The sequence below is a fragment of the Triticum aestivum genome, chromosome 1B (assembly GCF_018294505.1).
Source record: "Triticum aestivum cultivar Chinese Spring chromosome 1B, IWGSC CS RefSeq v2.1, whole genome shotgun sequence".
Lineage (NCBI taxonomy): Eukaryota > Viridiplantae > Streptophyta > Magnoliopsida > Poales > Poaceae > Triticum > Triticum aestivum.
In genome coordinates, this window is record NC_057795.1 from 435,008,665 (window position 1) to 435,021,605 (window position 12,941).

Here is a 12,941-nt window from a genome sequence, read left to right on the forward strand (position 1 = left end):
TTTTCTTCGCTTCGGCGATGAGCAGCCTGTTCGGCTCTCAAGTCTTCGGCTGCCTTTAGGGTGGCCGCATTGCTAACCCGGGCTTGTTCCTTGGCTAGGACAAGTTCCGCCCTCAGGGCCTCCATGGCAGCAGCTCCGCCTGCAGCCACATCATATCATCTTAATATTATAATCCTCTTGATATCTCCTAAAAAATGAGGAAAAAACAAGCGCATACTCTATGACTCGTCAAGCCGCTTATTTACAAGCGTGATGTCGGTGTCCACCACATCAATCTGTCGCCTCAGCTCGGCGAATTCAGAATTCTGGTCTATCACCGGACTCCTAGCCACCTGCGCATGAATGCAACACGATCATTACCTGAGAGTGTGATCCTCCGTTTGTCGCCTAGTGCTATCAACCAGAGTCTCATGGGCTACTATCTACACAGAGCACACCTAGCGTGTGCGGAACAATCAAAAATTACGTATTTTATCATGTACCTCGAAGCCTTTGAGCAAACTTCCAAAAGCTCCGTTTAACCCGCTTGTGGCGGACAAAATCTTCTCTAACACCGTACCCATCAGCATACGGTGACCCTCTGAGAGAGCAGCTTGCTCCAGGAGGCTCGCCAGCGTGTTCGGCCGGGGACCGGACTGTTTCGGACCCTTCTCATCACCCGCCAAGGGGGCCGAACTCGTCGGGCTCGGGGCGGCCGAAGTGTCAGCTTCCGGCCTCAGCGGGTCTGGGCTCCTCCGTGACGACACCTCAGGGTCGCCTGCTATCAGTGTCAAAACCGGTGGATCTCGGGTAGGGGGTCCCGAACTGTGCGTCTAGGCGGATAGTAACAGGAGACAAGGGGCACGATGTTTTTACGCAGGTTCGGGCCCTCTCGATGGAGGTAAAACCCTACTGTTGCTTGATTAATATTGATGATATGGGTAGTACAAGAGTAGATCTACCACGAGATCAGAGAGGCTAAACCCTAGAAGCTAGCCTATGGTATGATTGTTGTTTGTCCTACGGACTAAAACCCTCCGGTTTATATAGACACGGAGAGGGTTAGGGTTACACAGAGTCGGTTACAATGCGAGCAGATCTACAATTCCGTATCGCCAAGCTTGCCTTCCATGCCAAGGAAATTCCCATCCGGACACGGGACGAAGTCTTCAATCTTGTATCTTCATAGTCCAGGAGTCCGGCCAAAGGTCATAGTCCGGCCATCCAGACACCCCCTAATCCGGGACTCCCTCGGTAGCCCCTGAACCAGGCTTCAATGACGACGAGTCCAGCGCGCAAATTGTCTTTGGCATTGCAAAGCGGGTTCCTCCTCCGAATACTTCATAGAAGATGTTTGAACACAAGGATAGTGTCCGGCTCTACAAAATAAGTTCCACATACCACCGTAGAGAGAATAATATTTTTCACAAATCTAACTGCTGACGTATTCCGTAGTGTGACATCACGCCACGGCCAAGCCTTTATTCGAATCATTTTACTATCCCACCTCAGCGCGTTTAGCGAGGCGGTTTCCTTGGCACGTCTTGTCGAAACAGAGATTGTGTCCCCTTATTCTGGGATTCTCATCAACACGGGCGTGGGTAAACCAACCGTGCCATTGGTATGACTTCTTAATTGAAAGTGAGTCCCAAACAGTCACGGGGAGGACTCTTGGTATTCAACCTCTTTATAAAGAGACCAAGGCTCGACTCCTTTCTTTCAATCCAATCAAATCCGCCTCTCGCCTCGAGGTCCAACACCCAAAGCTCCAGATTCAGGCGCTTTGGACCTTTGATGATGTCTGGCTCCGACCTCCAAGGCCAGTGGATGCCTTCCTCCGTTACGGAAGAAGACGTGTGAAAGCTGAGAGACGCCAGGTATCTAACCGGCGAAATCTCGCATAGGTTGCCTGCTCAAGGGCAGGCTATTCCCACTCCCCAGTCCGGTGAGAGTGTGGTGTTCACATCTCACTTCCTTCGGGGGCTAGGCTTCCTGATTGATCCCTTCATGAGGGGGCTCATGTTTTATTATGGGCTGGAATTTCACGACCTAGCTCCGGAGTCCATCCTCCAAATCTCATCATTCATTGTCGTGTGTGAGGCCTTTCTCCATATTACTCCTCACTTCGGACTGTGGCTTAAGACCTTCAAGGTAGAACCGAAGATGATCGAGGGGCAGCATGCTGAGTGCGGAGGTGCCATTATAAGCAAGATTGCCGACGCTCGATGGCCCAAGGGCTCTTTTCAAGAGGAGTTCGACTTATGGCAACGAGAGTGGTTTTACATCACAGCTCCCAGGGGCACCACATGGGTGGCGCCACCTGCTTTTTGCTCGGGCCCACCACCACAGCTAGCGTCATGGGTCAATAAAGGGCTTAACTGGAGTCCGTCCAAGGACGCGGCCTTGTTGCAGGGCCGCATTCGAGATCTCCTAGAAAGAGATATCAATTTGGCTGTAGTGATGCAGGTTATGTTGATTCATCGCATCCTGCCCTGCAAACGTCGTCCCCTCCGTCAGTGGGAGTTTAATCTAGAAGGACCACGAGCTCTCCAACATTTTATGGGCATGACGCCCGTGGAGATGTACAAATTGTTCTTCGGATCACAAGCAATGTGTCCGGACTTGTCCGAGGACGCAGGTCTGAGCTGTAATCGCCCCGATACTCAAGTAAGTAGCCCTGTACCCGGACACGCTATTCGTACATTTATCATAAAGTTGCCCTTAAAAGAGCTATCCTTTAGACAGGAGTGGATAGCGAAAGAAAAGCTTATCAGGTGTCCGGCCCCCCTCCCTGAGACCACGCCAGACCCCGTGTTGACCAGGATGCTGGAGATTGCGCCTTTGGAAGAAGGCGAAGAGGGGAACAAAGAAGCTACCGCCTCCGCGAAGGAGGCTATTAGGAAAGGAGGAATCGACAATTCCTCTATCCAAGTAAAGAAGAGGACCGCCTCTGAAGACCTGGAGGCGATGGCCTCAAAGCGGGGGAAGAAATCTTTGTCAGAGGGTCCGGCGCCGGAGGGTGCCCCGGCCGCATTGCGCCCCCAAGGGGATCAGCTCTCCACCGAGCCGTAAGGAAAGAGAGGGGTTTTAAAATGAGAGACATCCCTGTTTTATTTCTGAGGAAGATAACCAAAATTTTACCTTGTAGTTCGGATCTCAACCCTTCTCAGCAGAGCTCATCTTCAGGGGATCTTCGTCCGGAGATGATGGAGAGCGGAACGCCTCCCCCAGCTATATCGTCTTGCAAGGCAGGCGACCCCGAGGTGTCGTCTCAGAGGGTTTCTCCGAATCCGGCCTTCAAAAAAGGTCTTCGGACGAGTCCAGCACCGTCTGGTGTACGGTCAGAGAAGCTGAAGGGTCTGCTCAGGCGAGCGTCTCTCTCAGAAGAACACCGTGTGTTCATGAATACGGTGTTTAGAAGGATTTCATCCGTGGAAAGCGGATTGTACGAGGCCGCCAGGAGTTTACTCACAGGTTTTGAGGTACGCGAAATGATGTACCTTTTGACAGATCCGCATATATAAAATGCACCCTGTATAGATGGTAGCCCCTGAGACTCTGTGCGTTGTCAAAAATGATGGCGCCAGAGGATCATAATCCCAGGTATAATATGTCGCCTTTCCTATGTAGGTGGCGAATTGTTCGGTGGCTAGCCGGACTGATGAATTTGCCGAGCTAAAGCGGCAACTTGACGTGGCAGATGCCGACATCGCGCTTGTCAACGAGTGGCTGTACGAGGCACAAGGTATGTAATGTCTCCGAAGACATCTGGTAAGAGGAGCTTGATGCTTGTACCTTATAACATGTGTGCTTAATGCAGATGGTGCCGCTGCCATGGAGAACCTTCGGGCGGAACTTGCCGAGCCAAGGAGCAAGCCAGAAAAAACGATGCGGCTGCCTTAAAGGCGACTGAGGAGCTAAAAGCCGAACAGGCTGCTCACTGCCAGAGCAAGAAGGAAATGGCCGAGATGGCTGTAAAATTGAAGAATGCTGCCGACCGCTGCAAGCTTCTTGAAGAAGAAGATAAGGTGGCACAGAAGGACCTAGAAAAGGTCACTGCCGAGGCCAAGGATACTCGCTCTGCAATGAGAGCTATCAAGGAGGAGCTACGTCAGGCCGGAGATATCACGGCTGGAAAGCCCTATATGCTGTGGATGAAGTTCGGGGATCCTAAGTACGCTCCGTTGGACCGGAAGTGGAGTGCAGCGAACACTTATCTAGATTTGGCGACGAGTGCCGCGGACGCGACCAAACACTTCCAGGGTCTAAATGACCACAAATTGGAAGAACTTTTTTGGTCGCAGTTCCACAATCCAGAGCGCCCACTTTCAGTATCCGATCGTTCGGCCGCGTGGGCGGAGCTGAACTGGTTATCCGGACTCGCCATGAAGCATGTCATGAGTCATCTGTGGCCGAAAGGGCCCGAGCCGAAGAGTTATTTAAGCTTGGTGCGACAGTTCCTTGGTGCGGTGCCGCATATTGATGCAATGAAGAGGTCGGCGTGCATAGAGGGTGCACAGATGGCTCTTGCCCGTGTCAAGACATACTGGGCGGAGATGAAGGCCAGTGCTATTGCATCCCAAGATTCGGACGAAAGCCGACTACCTGCCGAGCACAATTTTGAGGAAGTTCTGCAGGGCGCTCGTTTAATAGAGACGCAGTGCTTGAAGGATGTTATGTTCGAATAACATGTATTATTGTAAAATAATGTTTTGATGGCATATTAGAGCTTTTTATACTTGTGCTTTCAAGAATTAGAATACCTCCTGTGTGGCCGTTAATGTATATGTGTATATAACCTGAAAGATGGCAGTCGTTGGCTTCAGCCCCCACGCATATAATGCGGGGGTGTTCGCAGAAGGCGCATTTTCACACTTGATCCAACATCTTGGTCCTATAAAGGAGGTGATAGCATAGCGAACTAGGCAACTGGACTGTAATGCTTTATCACTTTCACTTAGCCATAGGAGTTTGACAGTGTGGCTACTGAATAGCCCCTAGGGGCACCGCGCTCGCCCAAATTCGGGGCGCGTGTGTGCCTGACCGGGAAATGACCCTTCGTTAATGCGGAGGAATCCTAAAGATTCCGGCAAGTCAACGAGTGGTTGACCAGTCTCTCGCTATATCATGACAGTCAGTTTTCGTCTTTCTCTACTGAGGTGCTCGCCTGGCCGAACCGGGGCACAATCGCAGTAGTTCTCCTGGTGCCGCCTTAGCCGATAGAGCGGAACGTAAGGCAGCAAAACACAGGAGCCGGGCAAACCCAACATTTGACCAAAGACATGATTCGGAGTTGATGCATATAAGGCCTAACTCGCGACTCCGAACACTCCCTAAGGTATTCGGTCTTTATGAAAACGGGCTGAACGAAAGCCCTTGGTAAGAAGCCCCTGGTGTCCAGGTACGCACAAAATTCTGGCGTGGCCACATGCCAAGACGCCAGCCTCCTCCTCGGTTATAGCAAAAACTGGGGGATGTTATCAACAAGAGACAGTAAAAAAGGTTTACGCAGGGTCTTAATCTGAAAAGAATCCTTGAAATGGGTCCCTACTGCATGTCTGCGCATGTGTTTCCGTTGTGCCGTATCCTGGATGGGTGTAGCACGGTGTTCATCAGTAAAAGAGAGGAACTTAGTTGAAAACAATCATGCGAGAAATCTATGTTATATTAAATTAACAAAGTATAATACAGAAAATGGGTAGAATTGAGCTTTATTGTCTCTTGGTGTAAACGCGCGGAGCCCCTTGTACAGGGGTATGCGGCTATTAAGCCTTTGTATGTTTACGCCGGACTCGTCGAGCCATGTCCGGGGTCTTGAACGACTTGTTTAGGTGCTCTAACTAGTAAAGCTGGTTTAGTGTGCAGCTGTCAAGGCAGCCGCACCATCGTCCGTGCTCGAGGAACACTCGATATTTCCCTTTAATGAGATGATGCCTCGTGGACCGGGCATTTTGAGTGTAAGGGATGCATAATGCGGTATTGTGTTAAAGCGGGCGAAAGCTTCGCGTCCCAGTAGTTCTTGATAGCTACTTATGAATGGAGCGATGTGGAAGGTTAGCTTTTCGCTTCGGAAGTTGTCAGGGGAGCCGAACATAACTTCTAACAAGAGGGAACCCATACAATGGGTATCTGGGCCTGGCATGACCCCTTGAAAGGAAGTGTTGCCATGGCGAATTATTGTTGGGTTTATCCCCATTTTGCGGATTGTGTCCTGATATAGCAGGTTTAGATACTGTCGCCGTCCATTAGGACTTGTGTAAAGTGGAGTCTGTCCATCCAGCCTGCGTTCCGGATACCTCTAGAGTAATCCTGATGATCGAAGGTGATTGGTTGTAACAACCAGTGGCGGGACTCCTCTGGGACAGGCCGTATGGCGCGTATCTCCATAGGCGCCACTCTGTTTTCCCTTTTGTCACATGAAGTGAATTTACTGTTTTGACTTCTTGCGGGAACTTCTTTTGTTCTCCGGTGCTCTGCTTGTGGGGTTCATCTTCATCTTCACTTGGTATGTTGAGCCCCTTGTGTTCGCCGTTGAGTTTGCCGGATTGCTTGAAAACCCAACAATCTCTGTGGGTCTGGTTTGCAGGCCTCCCGGGAGTACTGTGGATTTGGCATATTTTGTCCAAGATTTTGTTGAGGTTAGATAGCTCGTCCCTATTATCTTTGGGGGGCGGCTTTTTCTGATTCTGCCAAGAGCTTTTGAATCCGGCATTGACTGCCGTGCTCTTCATGCTGTTATCCTTGATCCGGCGTTGTTCCTTGCTACGGCGCGGTTTCCCGTTTCCATCTCTGACTTCTGATGTACTTGGGTCGATGGTCCTGCTTCTTGCCAACCAGCTATCCTCTCCTGCACAAAAGCGCGTCATGAGGCTTGTCAATGCGGCCATTGTTCTTGGCTTTTCTTGGTTGAGGTGTCTGGCGAGCCATTCGTCTCGAACGCTATGTTTGAAAGCTGCTAGGGCTTCGGTGTCCGGACAGTCGACTATCTGATTCTTTTTAGTAAGAAATCTGTTCCAGAGTTTCCGGGCTGACTCTCCGGGTTGTTGAGTTATATGACTTAGATCGTCTGCATCCGGAGGTCGGACATAGGTCCCTTGAAAATTTGCCCGAAAAGCATCCTCGAGCTCTTCCCAACTTCCTATGGTGTTTTCGGGAAGGCTTTTAAGCCAATGCCGGGCTGACCCTTTGAGCTTGAGGGGTAAGTATTTTATGGCATGGAGGTCATCTCCTGTAGCCATATGTATGAGGAGGATATAATCCTCAATCCAGACTCCAGGGTCTATTGATCCTCGTATGCCTCTATGTTTACGGGCTTGAATCCCGCTGGAAATTCATGGTCCAGCACCTCATCGGTGAAACATAGGGGATGTGCGGCGCCCCTGTATTTGGGTGTGCTGCGATGATCGGATATTTGTTGCATTGCATTGCTTACTAGAGCTTGCTTTCTTGGCCCATAGATAGATCTGGTTGGGCCGTCTTTTTGATGCGAATCCTTGTGCGGATCGCATGCCGGATTGAGTGTGGCGCCCTTTGCCGCTCTATGTCGGTCATGGGGTCGTCTATCTGACCTGGTGGCTTCCTTGTTTTTTGACTGTGGGGGCTCTAAGGTCTCCTCATCAAATTCCGGTAATAATTTTCGCTTCGGATAGCTCTTTGTGTGGTGACTGTCGCCGTACTTGTGTGTGGTGTTGAGTACTTTGTCCCATCTGATTCTGAGTGCATCTTCCGCTGTTTTGAGCTTCCACTTCTGCTTTTTCAGGCTACGCGCAGTGGCGACGAGCCTTTGGTGGAGGTTCTTCTGCTCCAGCAACTTGTCCGGCGTGAGGTCGTCCGGACTATTATCTTCGTCGGGGACGGGTTGTTTGGTTTGTTTATCCAAGTTTCCCTGTTCGGACGGTTGCTCGACGGCATGTTCATCGTCTGCCAGTTCGCCCTGCTCTATGGCTGGGTCTCTGTCGAGGTGGGGTTTGGCGCGGCGCTAACGCCGCCGCTTTGATTGCTTTCGAGGGAACGATCCCTCATTGTGCCCTTTTTATCCTCGTCGTTGTTTCTTTTAGGTGTGTCCACCATGCATACATCGTGGGATGAGGTGGTTGTCCAGTGCCCTATAGGCGCTAGTTCTTGGTCGTCTCCTTCATCGGCGTCCATACCGTCGATGTCTTCGGAGTCGAAGTCGAGCATGTCGGTTAAAACATCGACAGTGGCTATGAAGTGGGTGGTGGGTGGGTTTCGAATTTCTTCGTCGTCCGCATCCCAACCTTGCTGACCATAGTCCGGCCAGGGCTCTCCTGATAAAGAGAGAGACTTTAGTGAACTCAGGATGTCACCGAAGGGCGAGTGTTGAAAGATGTCCGCTGCAGTGAACTCCATGATCGGAGCCCAATTGGGTTCGATCGGAAGGGGTGAGAAAGATCCGGAGTCCGAAGAGGAGTCCAGCACCTTGGAGTCACGAGCTTCGCAAAGGACAAGGCTGGTGTTTGGCTCGATCACTGTAGAGATTGCAGCCCCCGAGGCAGTGTCCAGCCACCCGTCCTCGACCAGCGCAGTCGGCTCCAAACTAAGGGTCGGAGCGGACACCTGAGCGGCCTTCTGCGCACTTCCGGTGGCAGAGCTAGATCATGCCCATCGTGACAGTGCGGCGCTCTCCGCTGTGGCACGAATCCGTCGAAGATCAGGTCTTCGCGGATGTCAGCCGTGTAGTTCAAACTTCCAAATCTGACCTGATGGCCAGGGGCGTAGCTTCCGATCTGCTCCAGATGGCCAAGCGAATTGGCCCGTAGTGCAAAGCCGCCAAATACGAAGATCTGTCCAGGGAGAAAAGTCTCACCCTGGACCGCATCGTTGTTGATGATCGAAGGAGCCATCGGGCCTAAAGGTGACGACACAGAGGAACTCTCAATGAAAGCACCAATGTCGGTGTCAAACCGGGCGGATCTCGGGTAGGGGGTCCCGAACTGTGCGTCTAGGCGGATGGTAACAGGAGACAAGGGGCATGATGTTTTTACCCAGGTTCGGGCCCTCTCGATGGAGGTAAAACCCTACTCCTGCTTGATTAATATTGATGATATGGGTAGTACAAGAGTAGATCTACCACGAGATCAGAGAGGCTAAACCCTATAAGCTAGCCTATGGTATGATTGTTGTTCGTCCTACGGACTAAAACCCTCCGGTTTATATAGACACCGGAGAGGGTTGGGGTTACACAGAGTCGGTTATAATGGGAGGAGATCTACATATTCGTATCGCCAAGCTTGCCTTCCACACCAAGGAAAGTCCCATCCGGACACGGGACGAAGTCTTCAATCTTGTATCTTCATAGTCCAGGAGTCCGGCCAAAGGTCATAGTCCGGCCATCCGGACACCCCCTAATCCGGGACTCCCTCAGCTGCCCCATGGGGCGGAGAGGCAGGTGGGGTTTCACTTTCCATCATCTCCGGAAGAAGATCCCCCGAAGACGAACCCTGTTGAGACGAGCTACTAGCCGGACTGCAAAAAATAGATCCTGGTTATTGTTCTCAGAGGAAAAAACAATAGCTTCTTGTTTATCATTAACTTATAGCTCGGTGGAGGGCTGGCCCGTTTGCAGGCACGATGCAGTGAGGACGCCCTTCGGGGCAGGGCCCCATGGTGAAGCTTTCTTCCCTTGATTAGGCACCTCCGTCTCCAAATCTTTGGAGGCAACCCTTCTCTTCCCACGGGGGGAGGGAACTTTGGAAGAACCTCCCCGATTATCCTCCTTCACGGAGACAACAATTTCCCCGGTTTGGATGTGTAGCATGAGGAGTTCGGCTCCTCTATCCTTCTCTTCCCCTTTCCCCAAGGGCACTTGGCTCAATGCGCGCTTAAGCATCCTGGCTATTGCAGGACTAGGCGAACCTTCGGGAAGTGGGGCCGGACACCTGATTCTCTCCGCCTTGCTAAGCCAATCCTGGCCACGGACAAGTTTTCAGAATAATGTTGTATTAAACATATGCGAAGTGTTCGGTTACAGGGTTACTTGGGTATCTAGGCGGTGGCAGCTCAGGCCCGCATCTTCGGTGGTGTCCGGACACCTCACTTGAGGTCCGAAGAATAACTTGTTCATCCCTTCGAGCGTCATGCCGAAGAAATGTTGAATGGTTCACGGACCTTCCGGATTGAACTCCCACATCCGGAGAGGCCGACACTTGCACGACAGGATCCGCCGAACCAGCATTACTTGAATGATTCTGACAAGATCGATGTCCCTCTCAAGAAGCTCCTAAATATGGTTCTGCAATGTCGGTACGTCATTAGCAGTCCCCCAGTCCAATCCCACATTGGTCCATGACGCTAGTTGAGGCGGAGGACCCGAGCGGAAGGCAGGGGCAGCCGCCCACATTGTGCCTCAGAGAGCTGTGACGTAGAACCACCTTCGTTGCCAGAGATCCGACACCTCCGGGAAGCAACCTTCTGGCCATAGAACATTGGCGTTTCTGCTTATTGCGGCGCCTCCGCACTCCGCGTGTCGCCCCTCAATCACCTTCGGCTTCATGTTAAAGGTCTTGATCCATAGGCCGAAGTGTGGGGTAATGTGGAAGAAGGCTTCACATACAATGATAAACGATGAGATGTGGGGGATGGAATCTGGAGCTAGATTGTGAAAATCTAGCCCGTAGTAGAACATGGGCCCTCTCATGAAGGGATCGAGAGTTAAGCCCAAGCCTCAGAGGAAGTGAGAAACAAATATGACACTCTCGTTGGGTTCGGGAGTGGGGATGATCTGCTCAGGGGCGGGTAGCCTGTGCTTGACATCGATTGTCAAATATCTGGCCTCCCTGAGCTTCGCAATGTCCTCCTGTGTGACAGAGAAGGCCATCCACCGGCCTTGAAGGTTGGATCCGGACATGATTGAAGATCTGAAGTACCTAAGCTTGAGCTTCGGGTGTTGGAACTCGAGAGGCAGGAAAGCACGAGCATGGTCAAAAAAGGGGTAGGCCTTGACCCCTCTATAAAGGGGGAGGATATCAAGCATCCCTGACGTGAATGTTTGGGACTTGCCTAAAAACACGGAGTCACACCAACAGGCGTGGTGGGGTTACCCATACCCGTATTGATGAGGATCCCCCGATAAGAGGGACACGATCTCTGCTTCGACAAGATGTGCCAAAGAAACCACCTCATTACATGTGTGGTTGTTGGTTATAAAAAAATGGTTCGAATAAAAGCCGCGCCGTGTCATGAAGTCACGTTGCGAAGGGTTGTCAGCAGATCAGATTCGTGGATTATTGTTCTCTCTATGGTGGTATGTGAAATTTGTCTTGCAGAGCCGAACATGGTCCTTGTGTTCGGAATTTATCTTGGAGTATTCGGAGATGGAACCCGCCTTGCAATGCCGAAGACAATCTGCGCGCCGGACTCATCGTCATTGAAGCCTGGTTCAGGGGCTACTGAGGGAGTCCTGGATAAGGGGGTATCCAGACAGCCAGACTGTTGGACTATGAAGATACAAGATTGAAGACTTCGTCCTGTGTCCGGATGGGACTCTCCTTTACGTGGAAGGCAAGCTTGGCGATTCGGATGATAGATCTCCTTCTCTGTAAACCGACTCTGTTTAACCCTATCCCCCTCCGGTGTCTATATAAACTGGAGGGTTTAGTCCGTAGGACACAACAATAATCATACCATAGGCTAGCTTCTAGGGTTTAGCCTCCATGATCTCGTGGTAGATCAACTCTTGTAATACTCATATCATCAAGATCAATAATGCAGGAAGTAGGGTATTACCTCCATCGAGAGGGCCCGAACCTGGGTAAACATCGTGTCCCCAGCCTCCTGTTACGATTAGCCTTAGACACACAGTTAGGGACCCCCTACCCGAGATCCGCCGGTTTTGACACCGACAAGGATGGACTCTGGAAGGGACGAACCATCATCAGGAACTGTTTTTCCCTGATGCCAAGTTCCGATGTATCGTATGCGAGCAAGCTCCTCACTGTAGGCAGAGGCCCTACTGATGATTTCAACATGAACTGTTTCTAGGGGCTTAAAAATATAAGCGACAGGGATCTCACGACAGTCCAGGTTCAGAGGAACGGTGGGCCAAATAGGGCGCCAACGACGTGCAATGATTTGAGTACGAACGCCTTCCTTAGTGGACAGATGGGAGATGATCTCACCGAGGACACCGTCCGTGAGGTCGCTGATGCGGTCCGGACTAGACTGCTCTTCTTGATCCTTGGATCCAGTAGGCGCACCCTCGGCGCTTCCAGCCGCTACCGCCAAACCACCAGATGAAGGCGTCGCCGGTGGCGCGAGCCTCGCCCTCTTGGTGCTGGGGGCACCGGAGTAGACCTCCATCTCCATCTCCATTGCTATATGTGGTGTGGATCTGTACAGACGGAGGATCTGGAGAAATGGACTACAGCCTGTCAATCCACGAAACGACTTAAATAGCCACAACGAGGAGCGGAGGGGTCCAGATTAATTACTATTTCTTTTTTATTTTAATGGTACGAAATGCACTGTTGCACACGTAGACCAGGCATGGGCGTGCCCCTCAGTGCTTTAATTATTTGCGGCATACATTCGATAGAAGAATCTGTTCGATGAGGGAAGCACGGTGTACTCGGTAGGAAAGACATGCACGCACGTGACGCCCATGAAGGCATGGGCTAGCACTCTCTGCAGCCACGGTCATGTATGTTTCTGAATCTCTGTGTTTCAGTCATTAGGGTCACACACACAGGCGTCAAATCCACAAAGGCATCATGTGGTATTATATAGATTCATGTTCGCTTGTGTTTGTGTTTTGAATGATTCAGTTGACTCGTTTAGACGAAAAGGCGCGGACAAGAAGCCCATGGAGGCATACTTTAGTATTAGGCAGGGTCACAATCATGTGTTTATTATGCATGGTTGATGGTATTACATAGAGTCATGCTCGCCTGTGAGACTCGACCGGACGGAGATGCACGAGCGTCTAGCCCACGGAACTGAACCTT